The following is a 13,260-nucleotide window of genomic DNA, read 5'->3' on the forward strand; positions in this document are numbered from 1 at the left end:
CTGGAGTCCAAGAAGGACTCTTGCCTTTCAGGTGAAACCGACTTTGTGGAGGCTTTTACTCCAAGTTTCGACCCCAAGGCTCAAACATATAAATAGAGGGGTAGGCTAGCACCCAAGACACATCAAGAAACACCAAGTCGTGTGCCGGCAATCCAGTCCCCTCTAGTTTATCCTCCGTCATAGTTTTCGTAGTGCTTAGGCAAAGCCCTGCGGAGATTGTTCTTCACCAACACCGTCACCACGCCGTCGTGCTACCGGAACTCATCTACTACTTCGCCCCTCTTGCTGGATCGAGAAGGCGTGGACGTCACCGAGCCGAACGTGTGTAGAACTCAGAGGTGTCGTGCTTTCGGTACTTGGATCGGTCGGATCGTGAAGACGTACGACTACATCAACCACGTTGATATAACGCTTCCGCGAAAGGTCTACGAGGGTACGTAGACAACACTCTCCCCTCTCATTGCTATGCATCACCATGATCCTGCGTGTGCATAGGAAATTTTTGAAATTACTACGTTCCCCAACAGTGGCATCCGAGCCAGGTTTTATGCGTAGATGTTATATGCATGAGTAGAAAACAAGTGAGTTGTGGGCGTTACAAGTCATACTGCTTACCAGCATGTCATACTTTGGTTCGGCGGTATTGTTGGATGAAGCGGCCCGGACCGACATTACGCGTACGCTTACGCGAGACTGCTTCTACTGACGTGCTTTGCACACAGGTGGCTGGCGGGTGTTAATTTCTCCAACTTTAGTTGAACCGAGTGTGGCTACGCCCGGTCCTTGAGAAAGTTAAAACAGAACTAACTTGACGAACTGTCGTTGTGGTTTTGATGCGTAGGTAAGAACGGTTCTTGCTTAGCCCATAGCATCCACGTAAAACTTGCAACAACAAAGTAGAGGACGTCTAACTTGTTTTTGCAGGGCATGTTGTGATGTGATATGGTCAAGACGTGATGAGATATAAATTGTTGTATGAGATGATCATGTTTTGTTAAAGTTATCGGCAACTAGCAGAATCCTTATGGTTGGCTCATTATTGCATAAGATGCAAGCACCATACAATTGCTTTACTTTATCGCTATGTGATAGCAATAGTTGCAAAAGCAATAGTTGGCGAGACGACCATGTGACGACACATTGATAGAGATCAAGATGATGGAGATCATGGTGTCATGCCGGTGACGATGGAGATCATGACAGTACTTTGGAGATGGAGATCAAAGGCGCAAGATGATCATGGCCATATCATGTCACATATTATGATTGCATATGATGTTTATCTTTTATGCATCTTATTTTGCTTAGTTCGAAGGCAGCTTTATAAGATGATCCCTTATTAAAATTTCAAGGTATAAGTGTTCTCCCTGAGTATGCACCACTGCCAAAGTTCGTCGTGCCCAAACACCACGTGATGATCGGGTGTGATAAGCTCTACGTCCATCTACAACGGGTGCAAGCCAATTTTGCACATGCAGAATACTCAGGTTAAACTTGACGAGCCTAGCATATGCAGATATGGCCTCGGAACACTGAGACCGAAAGGTCGAGCGTGAATCGTATAGTAGATATGATCAACATAGTGATGTTCACCATTGAAAACTACTCCATTTCACGTGATGATCGGTTATGGTTTAGTTGATATGGATCACGTGATCACTTAGAGGATTAGAGGGATGTCTATCTAAGTGGGAGTTCTTAAGTAATATGATTAATTGAACTTAAATTTATCATGAACTTAGTCCTCATAGTATTTTGCAAATAATGTTGTAGATCAATAGCTCGTGTTATTGCTTCCCTATGTTTTATATGTGTTCCTAGAGAAAACTAAGTTGAAAGATGATAGTAGCAATGATGCGGACTGGGTCCATGATCTGAGGTTTATCCTCATTGATGCACAGAAGAATTATGTCCTTGATGCACCGCTAGGTGACAGACCTTTTGTAGGAGCAAATGCAGACGTTATGAACGTTTGGCTAGCTCAATATGATGACTACTTGATAGTTTAGTGCACCATGCTTAACGGCTTAGAATCGGGACTTCAAAGACATTTTGAATGTCATGGACCATATGAGATGTTCCAGGAGTTGAAGTTAATATTTCAAGCAAATACCCGAGTTGAGAGATATGAAGTCTCCAACAAGTTCTATGGCTAAAAGATGGAGGAGAATAGCTCAAGCAGTGATCATGTGCTCAGATTGTCTGGGAACTACAATCGCTTGAATCAAGTGGGAGTTAATCTTCCAGATAAGATAGTGATTGACAGAATTCTCTAGTCACCATCACCAAGTTAGTAGAACTTCGTGATGAACTATAATATGCAAGGGATAACGGAAATGATTCCCAAGCTCTTCATGATGCTGAAATCGATGAAGGTAGAAATCAAGAAAAACATCAAGTGTTGATGGTTGACAAGACCACTACTTTCAAGAAAAGGGAAAAGGGAAGAAAGGGAACTTCAAGAAGAATGGCAAGCAAGTTGCTGCTCAAGTGAAGAAGCCCAAGTCTGGACCTAAGCTTGAGACTAAGTGCTTCTACTGCAAAGAGACTAATCACTGGAAGCGGAACTGCCCCAAGTATTTGGCGGATAATAACGATGGTAGAGTGAACAAAGGTATATTTGATATACATGTTATTAATGTGTACTTTACTAGTGTTTATAGCAACCCCTCAGTATTTGATACTAGTTCAGTTGCTGAGATTAGTAACTCGAAACGGGAGTTGCAGAATGAACAGAGACTAGTTAAGGGTGAAGTGACGATGTGTGTTGGAAGTGGTTCCAAGATTGATATGATCATCATCGCACTCCCTATACTTTCGGGATTAGTGTTGAACCTAAATAAAGGTTATTTGGTGTTTGCGTTAAGCATGAATATGATTTGATCATGTTTATTGCAATACGGTTATTCATTTAAAGTCAAAGAATAATTGTTGTTCTGTTTACATGAATAAAACCTTCAATGGTCATACACCTAAGGTGAATGGTTTATTGAATCTCGATCATAGTGATACACATATTCATAACATTCAAGCCAAAAGATGCAAAGTTAATAATGATAGTGCAACTTATTTGTGGCACTACCGTTTAGGTCATATTGGTGTAAAGCGTAAGAAGAAAATCCATGCTGATGGGCTTTTGGAATCACTTGATTATGAATCAGTTGATGCTTGCGAACCATGCCTCATGGGCAAGATGACTAAGACTCCGTTCTCCGGAACAATGGAGCGAGCAACAAACTTGTTGGAAATAATACATACTGTTGTATGCGGTCCGATGAGTGTTGAGGCTCGCAGTAGGTATCGTTATTTTCTGACCTTCACAGATGATTTGAGTAAGATATGGGTATATCTTCTTGATGAAACATAAATCTGAAACATTTGAAAAGTTCAAATAATTTCATAGGGAAGTGGAAAATCATCGTAACAAGAAAATAAAGTTTCTACGATCTGATCGTGGAGGAGAATATTTGAGTTACGAGTTTGGTCTTCATTTGAAACAATGCGAAATAGTTTCGCAACTCACGCCACCTGGAACACCACAGCGTAATGGTGTGTCCAAACATCGTAACTGTACTTTATTAGATATGATGCAATCTATGATGTCTCTTACCGACTTACCACTATCGTTTTGGGGTTATGCATTAGAGACAGCTGCATTCACATTAAATAGGGCACGATCTAAATTCGTTGAGACGAAGCCATATGAACTGTGGTTTGGCAAAAACCAAAGTTGTCATTTCTTAAAGTTTGGGGTTGCAATGCTTATGTGAAAAAGTTTCATCCTGATAAGCTCAAACCCAAATCAGAGAAATGTGTCTTCATAGGATACACAAAGGAGACAGTTGGGTACACCTTCTATCACTGATCCGAAGGCAAGACATTCATTTCTAAGAATGGATCCTTTCTAGAGAAGGAGTTTCTCTCAAAAGAAGTGAGTGGGAGGAAAGTAGAACTTGATGAGGTAATTGTACCTGCTCCTTTATTGGAAAGTAGTTCATCACAGAAATTTGTTCCTGTGACTCCTACACCAATTAGTGAGGAAGCTAATGATGATGATCATGTAACTTCAGATCAAGTTACTACTGAACCTCGTAGGTCAACCAGAGTGAGATCCGCACCAGAGTGGTATGGCAAACCTATTCTGGAGGTCATGTTAATTGACCATCACGAACCTACGAACTATGAGGAAGCGATGATGAGCCCAGATTCCGCAAAATGGCTTGAGGCCATGAAATCTGAGACGGGATCCATGTATGAGAACAAAGTGTGGACTTTGGTTGACTTGCCCGATGATCAGCAAGCCATAAAAATAAATGGATCTTCAAGAGGAAGACGGACGCTGATAGTAGTGTTACTATCTACAAAGCTAGAATTGTCGCAAAAAGGTTTTCGACAAAGTTCAAGGTGTTGACTACGATGAGAGTTTCTCACTCGTAGCGATGCTTAAGTCTGTCTGAATCATGTTAGCAATTGCCGCATTTTATGAAATCTGGCAAATGGATAAACAAAACTGCATTCCTTAATGGATTTATTAAAGAAGAGTTGTATATGATGCAACCAGAAGGTTTTGTCAATCCTAAAGGTGCTAACAAAATGTGCAAGCTCCAGCGATCCATCTATGGACTGGTGCAAGCATCTCGGAGTTGGAATATACGCTTTGATAAGTTGATCAAAGCATATAGTTTTATACAGACTTGCGGTGAAGCCTGTATTTACAAGAAAGTGAGTGGGAGCACTACAACATTTCTGATAAGTATATGTGAATGACATATTGTTGATCAGAAATAATGTAGAATTTTCTGGAAAGCATAAAGGAGTGTTTGAAAAGAGTTTTTCAGAGAAAGACCTCCGTGAAGCTGCTTACATGTTGAGCATCAAGATCTATAGAGATAGATCAAGATGCTTGATAAGTTTTTCCAATGAGTACATACCTTGACAAGATTTTGAAGTAGTTCAAAATGGAACAGTCAAAGAAGAGTTCTTGCCTGTGTTACAAGGTGTGAAATTGAGTAAGACTCAAAGCCCGACCACGGCAGAAGATAGAAAGAGAATGAAAGTCATTCCCTATGCCTCGGCCATAGGTTCTATAAAGTATGCCATGCTGTGTACCAGATCTATTGTATACCCTACACTGTTTTTTTGGCAAGGGAGCACAATTGTGATCTAGGAGTAGATCACTGGACAACAGTCAAAATTATCCTTAGTGGAATAAGGATATGTTTCTTGATTATGGAGGTGACAAAAGGTTCGTCATAAAGGGTTACGTCGATGCAAATTTTGACACTGATCTAGATGACTCTAAGTCTCAATATGGATACATTTTAAAAGTGGGAGCAATTAGCTAGAGTAGCTCCGTGCAGAGCATTGTTGACATAGAAATTTGCAAAATACATATGGATCTGAATGTTGCAGACCTGTTGACTAAACTTCTCTCACAAGCAAAACATGATCACACCTTAGTACTCTTTGGGTGTTAATCACATAGCGATGTGAACTAGATTATTGACTCTAGTAAACCCTTTGGGTGTTGGTCACATGACGATGTGAACTATGGGTGTTAATCACATGGTGATGTCAACTATTGATGTTAAATCACGTGGCGATGTGATCTAGATTATTGACTCTAGTGCAAGTGGGAGACTGAAGGAAATATGCCCTAGAGGCAATAATAAAGTTATTATTTATTTCCTTATATCATGATAAATGTTTATCATTCATGCTATAATTGTATTAATCGGAAACATAATACTTGTGTGAATACATAGATAAACAGAGTGTCACTAGTATGCCTCTACTTGACTAGCTCGTTGATCAAAGATGGTTAGGTTTCCTAACCATAGACATGAGTTGTCATTTGATTAACGGGATCACATCATTAGGAGAATGATGTGATTGCCTTGACCCATTCCGTTAGCTTAGCACTTGATCGTTTAGTTTGTTGCTATTGCTTTCTTCATTACTTATACATGTTCCTATGACTATGAGATTATGCAACTCCTGTTTACCGGAGGAACACTTTGTGTGCCACCAAACGTCACAACATAACTGGGTGATTATAAAGGTGCTCTACAGGTGTCTCCGAAGGTACTTGTTGGGTTGGCGTATTTCGAGATTAGGATTTGTCACTCCGATTGTCAGAGAGGTATCTCTGGGCCCACTCGGTAATGCACGTCACTATAAGCCTTGCAAGCATTGCAACTAATAAGTTAGTTGCGGGATGATATATTACAAAACGAGTAAAGAGACTTGCCGGTAACAAGATTGAACTAGGTATTGAGATACCGACGATCGAATCTCGGGCAAGTAACATACCGATGACAAAGGGAACAACGTATGTTGTTATGCGGTCTGACCGATAAAGATCTTCGTAGAATATGTAGGAGCCAATATGGGCATCCAGGTCCCGCTATTGGTTATTGACCAGAGAGGTGTCTCGGTCATGTCTATATAGTTCTCGAACCCATAGGGTCCGCACGCTTAACGTTCATTGACGATATAGTACTATGAGTTATGTATGTTGGTGACCGAATGTCGTTCGGGGTTCCGGATAAGATCACAGACATGACGAGGAACTCCGAAATGGTCCAGAGATAAAGATTGATATATGGGATAATAGTGTTTGGACTCCGGAAGGGTTCCGGAATTCACCGGAAGGGGTTTCGGATGTTTCCCGAAATGTTTGGGTACGAGAACACTTTATTTGGGCCAAAGGGGGAAGCCCACAAGGTTTTTGGAAAGCGCAAAAGGAAGTTTTGCGGAGTCCAGGGTCCAGACACCGAGATCCCTGCGCGTCTGGGTCCAAGACGCCGGGAACCCTGACGTCTGGCCCTAGAGTCCGAGAAGGACTCTTGCCTTTCGTGTTGAAACCCCGACTTTGTGTGGGCTTTACTCCAAGTTTCGACCCCAAGTCCTCAACATATAAATAGAGGGGTAGGGCTAGCACCCAAGACACATCAAGAAACACCATAGCCGTGGTGCCGGCAACCCCGTCCCCTCTAGTTGTCCTCCGTGCATAGTTTTCGTTAGTGCTTTAGGCGAGCCCTGACGGAGATGTCTTCACCAACACCATCACCACGCCGTCGTGCTGCCGGGAACTCATCTAACTACTTCGCCCCTCTTTGCTGGTCGGGAAGGCTGAGGACGTCACTCGAGCCCCAACGTGTGCAGAAACTCAGAGGTGCCGTGCTTTCTGTACTTGGATCGGTCGGATCATTGAAGACGTACGACTACATCAACCGCGTTGATATAACGCTTCCGCGAAAGGTCTACGAGGGTACATAGACAACACTCTGCCCTCTCGTTGCTATGCATCACCATGATCCTATGTGTGCGTAGGAAATTTTTGAAATTACTACGTTCCCCAACAGTATATTCCAACAATGGGCTTCCTCAAATGCCCTAGGTCTTCGTGAGCAAGCAAGTTGGATGCACACCCACTTAGTTTCTTTTGTTGAGCTTTCATACATTTATAGCTCTAGTGCATCCGTTGCATGGCAATCCCTACTCCTTGCATTGACATCAATTGATGGGCATCTCCCTAGCCCATTGATTAGCCGCATCGATGTGAGACTTTTTCATTTTTTTGACTTCCACCCATAGTGCTATATCCATGGCTCACGCTCATGTATTGCGTGAAAGTTGAAAAAAGTTTGAGATTACTAAAGTGTGAAATAATTGCTTGGCTTGTCATCGGGGTTGTGCATGATGAGAGCATTCTTGTGTGACGAAAATGGAGCATGACAAAACTATATGATTTTGTAGGGATGAACATTCTTTTGCCATGTTATTTTGAGAAGACATAATTGCTTAGTAAGTATGCTTGAAGTATTATTATTTTTATGTCAATATAAATTTTTTTTCTTGAATCTTTCGGATCTGAATATTCATGCCAAAATAAAGAGAATTACATTGAGAATTATTTTAGGTAGCATTCCACATTAAATTTTTTGTTTTTATCATTTACCTATTAGAGGACGAGCAGGAATTAAGCTTGGGGATGCTTGATACGTCTCCAATGTATCTATAATTTTTTATTGTTCCATGCTATTATATTATCTGTTTTGGATGTTAATGGGCGTTATTTTACACTTTAATATTATTTTTGGGACTAACCTATTAACCCAAGGCCCGGTGCAAATTGCTGTTTTTTTGTCTATTTCAGTGTTTCGCAGAAAAGGAATATCAAACGGAATGAAACCTTCGGGAACGTGATTTTTGGAACAAACGTGATCCAGAGGACTTGGAGTGGACGTCAAGAAACGAACGAGGAGTCCATGAGGCAGGGGCGTGCCTACCCTCCTGGGCGTGCCCTCCCCCCTCGTGGCTCAACCGACCTACTTCTTCCTCCTATATATACTCATATACCCTGAAAACATCCAGGAGCACCATGAAACCCTATTTCCACCGCCGCAGCTTTCTGTACCCAAGAGATCCCATCTTGGGGCCTTTTCCGGAGGTCCACCGGAGGGGGCAACGATCACGGAGGGCCTCTACATCAACTCCATGGCCCCTCCGATGATGTGTGAGTAGTTTACTTCAAACCTTCGGGTCCATAGTTATTAGCTAGATGGCTTCTTCTCTCTCTTTGAATCGCAATACAAAGTTCTCCTCGATCTTCTTGGAGATCTATTTGATGTAACTCTTTTTGCGGTGTGTTTGTCGAGATCCGATGAATTGTGGGTTTATGATCAAGTCTATCCATGAACAATATTTGATTCTTCTCTGAAATCTTTTATGCATGATTGGTTATCTTTGCAAGTCTCTTCGAATTATCAGTTTGGTTTGGCCTACTAGATTGATCTTTCTTGCAATGGGAGAAGTGCTTAGCTTTGGCTTCAATCTTGCGGTGCTCGATCCCAGTGACAGAAAGGAAAACGACACGTATTGTATTGTTGCCATTGTGGATAAAAAGATGGGGTTTATATCATATTCCTTGAGTTTATCCCTCTACATCATGTCATCTTACCTAATGTGTTACTCTGTTCTTATGAACTTAATACTCTAGATGCATGCTGGATAGCGGTCGATGTGTGGAGTAATAGTAGTAGACGCAGGCAGGAGTCGGTCCACTTGTCACGGACGTGATGCCTATATACATGATCATGCCTAGATATTCTCATAATTATTCGCTTTTCTATCAATTGCTCGACAGTAATTTGTTCACCCACCGTAATACTTATGCTATCTTGAGAGAAGCCACTAGTGAAACCTATGGCCCCCGGGTCTATTTTCCATCATATAAGTTTCCAATCTATTTTATTTTGCAATCTTTACTTTAAATCTATATCATAAAAATACCAAAAAAAATTATCTTATTATTATTATCTCTATCAGATTTCACTCTCGTAAGTGACCGTGAAGGGCTTGACAACCCCTTTATCGCGTTGGTTGCGAGGTTCTTATTTGTTTGTGTAGGTACGAGGGACTTGCGTGTGGCCTCCTACTGGATTGATACCTTGGTTCTCAAAAACTGAGGGAAATACTTACGCTACTTTGCTGCATCACCCTTTCCTCTTCAAGCGAAAATCAACGCAGTGCTCAAGAGGTAGCACATACGCTTGATAGTCTGAAAAGCTCAATGCACACGATTAGTACGCAAACATGTTGTCATCAATCACCAAAACCACTTAGGGAGAAATATGCCCTAACACCTAGTTCATCTCTTGTATTCAATCTTTGTCTCAAAACATCATATTGGTACCTGTGGGTTGCTAGTAGTGTTGATTACATCTTGTAGTTGATGTTGTTGGTTTATTTGGTTGAAGATCATATGTTCAGAACCATTATGCTATTCAATACCCCTCTGATCTTGATCGTGAATATGTTTTGTGGGTAGTTACATTTGTTCTTGAGGACACGGGAGAAGTCTTGTCATAAGTAATCATGTGAATTTGGTATTCGTTCGGTATTTTGATGTTATGTATGTTGTTGTTTCCCTTAGTGGTGTTATGTGAACGTCAACTACATGACACTTCACCATCTTTGGGCCTAAGGGAAAGCATTATGGAGTGGTTATTAGATGATGGATTGCTAGAGTGACAGAAGCTTAAACCCTAGTTCATGCGCTATTTCATAAGGGGCTGATTTGGATCCATATGTTTCATGCTATGGTTAGATTTATCTTAGTTCTTCTTTCATAGTTGCGGATGCTTGCGAGAGGGGGTAATCATAAGTGGGAGGCTTGTTCAAGTAAGAACATCACTCAAGCACCAGTCCACCCACATATCAAATTATCAAAGTAATGAACGTGAATCAAACAAATATGATGAAAGTGACTAGATGAAATTCCGTGTGTCCTCAAGAACGCTTTGCTTACTATAAGAGATAGTTCTGGGCTGTCCTTTGCTACAAAAAGGATTGGGCTACCTTGCTGCACCTTAGTTACCGTTACTATTATTTGCTCGTTACAAATTGCCTTGCTATCAAACTATCTGTTACCGACAATTCCAGTGCCTGCAAGAAATACCTTGCTGAAAATCGCTTTTCATTTCCTTCTGCTTCTCGTTTGGTTCAACACTCTTACTTATCAAAAGGACTATGATTGATCCCCTATACTTGTGGGTCATCAGAGCTCGATGGCAGGCCTTCCTGGGGCCCCAGGAGGCCCACCATGTGCCTGACGACAGGAAGAATCCCAGGGCGTCCATAGATCATCTTGGCCCCCAAGTCTACATTGACGCCGACCTAGATGGCATCTCCCTCTTTGTAAAATGCTAGCCCCCACCGTGTATATAAGGTGAGGCTAGGAGTGCTCTCATTCCCATCTATTATCGTAGGTTATACTCTTGGTAGCACTTCATAAACACCATTGTAATCCCTCGTCCAAGATATACACACCATGACTAACAATAGTAAGCAGGATGCAGGGTATTACTCCTCATCGGAGGCCCGGACCTGGGTAAAGACCTGGTGCGACCTCCAATCTAAGACTTCCAGCCACACCAGGTACCCTATCGAGGGCACTAACGAAATCATGCACCGTCAGTTGGCGCGCCAAGCACGGGTTGCGTCGGCTAGAGACCGATCTCAGATCAGATCTTCATCGGCCTCCAGCAGTCTCCCGCTTGGGGAGAGCTTGGATTTCAACTCTTTCACTTTAGCCGCTAATGGGGCAGGCCGGGTTGACATCAACCCATCGCCCCACTCTGTCTGCACAATCTACGAAGGCACCGTGGCGTTTCATCATCAACAATAACATCGACTTCTGTATGTGCGTCCTATCGATCCAGCGGATCGCATCGGTGGCTTCACAAACCTACGTGGCATCTTCGCCACCAACATCTGGCCTAGGAGGGCCCGTTCTGGCTCCATACCACTAGAGCCACATACTAGCAGGCAATCCACAAATGGCTGAACCACCAGATCGACCAAAATACCAAAATCGGGTTAGACGTGTCAGCCAAAAGAAACTAATACAAACTAAATAAAAAACACAAAGTATGCAATGCTCACAATGAAAAGTGTGAAAACCGGAAATCATGCATAATTGACATGTACTTGGTTCAGTGAGACATGATATATGAAGGTAGTATGCAACAAATGATCTCTAAAAAGCGTATAAAATAGAGCAATCAGGCGCACCCTTGACCCATGCGTCAGGGAACCCCAAGTGTCCGGCTCCGCAGTTTATTCAGTTCTAGGCATGTACTGGGTTGGATAATGGCAGGCACATCTCGTGCTCTGATGTCAGGCTGGTGGAGGGTCATTGCTTTTCTAGTTCTGGGTTCCTACAACTTTTGATGTGTTATTGGTGGTTGGTTAGGAGGTTGTTGGGAGGCTGGTTCTTGGTTTGTTCGGGTTGGAATCATGTTGTTAATTTGGTCACAAACGGTCATGTGATGCTCCTTAACGGACTACCCCAGTAAAGGATGAGTGTAAAATAAGACAACATGAGCATAATCATTGGCATCATATTTTGCAGACGATTCCGAAAAACAAACTCATTTAAATAGTTTATATAGCTTTTTGGTTGCATTTGGTTTTTGTGCTAAGTGCGCAACGGGTCATCCAGTGGTTTATTTTCCTCCTCCTCATAAATAGACCCTAGGCAATCAGGTTTTCTGCCCCCCATGGCGCCTCCACGGGTCCGCCCTGCCTCCGATGGCCTTTGGGTAGTGGCGGTGCAGAAGACCTCAACCCCCTGGGCCGACGGGAGGGACCCGCTCTTGTTCTTATTAGGTTCAACGTCTTGGTTGGGGTTGTGTGTCGGCCGCGATGTCCCTCGTTAGGAACAATGCCCCCCATGTTTGATCCCCATCCTGATGGTGCATCTAGCATTGTCGGAGGATGTGTGAAGACGTGTCTCCGTTGGATCTTGCATGATTCTATCGGTGGTGGTCTTTGGTGAATTTGATTGGACCCAGGCTTTACTTGGGTCTTTACATATTTGATTCTTCCGATCTACGACTATCTTTGTCGATAATGGTTGCCGCTCTGATGCGTTGGTCCTGTGGGGTTTTAGCACGACGACTTTCCGACTGTCTATTATATCAAAGTTTGCCCGGCTTCGGTGAAGGAGGAGCGATGAAGGTGATGCGTTTTCAGCTCACTCGAGTGCTTATAGTCGTCACTATGTGGTAACTGCTGTTACCTCTGGTGTTATGTGTACTGCCATGATTGATTATGTATATATTAAAGTTTTCTGGAAAAATAAAAAATAATATGCACTATGGTTTTGAAATAGAAGGACTACAGAATAGACCTTTTTTTTAGTCTACAGAATAGACAATACTAGGTGTATCGTTCGCTGTAGCAAACTCCCTGTAAACCCTAGTGCGAGCGAGGCGAGGGTTTGCCGAAATGCCCAGCCCAATGCTTCTTCCTCGCCGCCCCTTCCCCTAAACCCCGCCGCCCACCCTCCGCCATGCTTCTCCTCCCCCTATGCCCTCCCCCACCTCCCCTCTCCCCCTACGACGCCTCGTCCCCAACCCACCCTTCTACGCCGCCGCCGCCGCCGCTCGCCTCTCCCACTCCGACTCCTTCGTCTCTTCATCCTCCGACGACGAATCCCCCCTCGCCGACGAGCTCTTCCCCGCCGCCGGTGCGCCCACCCTCCTCTCTGTCGCGCGCTCGCTCGCTCATTCCCCCAGCCCCTCCGTCTCCTCCGTCCTCGGCTTCCTCCACCGCCTGCCCGCTGACGCCTCCCCGCACATCTTCCCCCACCTCGTCGCCGCCCTCTCCCGCTCGCCCCGGCCGCTCCTCGCGCTCCGCCTCTTCCTCCGCCCGCCAACCCCCGCCGCCACCACCCATCATTCCTTCAAC

This window comes from Triticum aestivum, chromosome 7A, assembly GCF_018294505.1.
Source record: "Triticum aestivum cultivar Chinese Spring chromosome 7A, IWGSC CS RefSeq v2.1, whole genome shotgun sequence".
Taxonomy (NCBI): Eukaryota; Viridiplantae; Streptophyta; class Magnoliopsida; order Poales; family Poaceae; genus Triticum; species Triticum aestivum.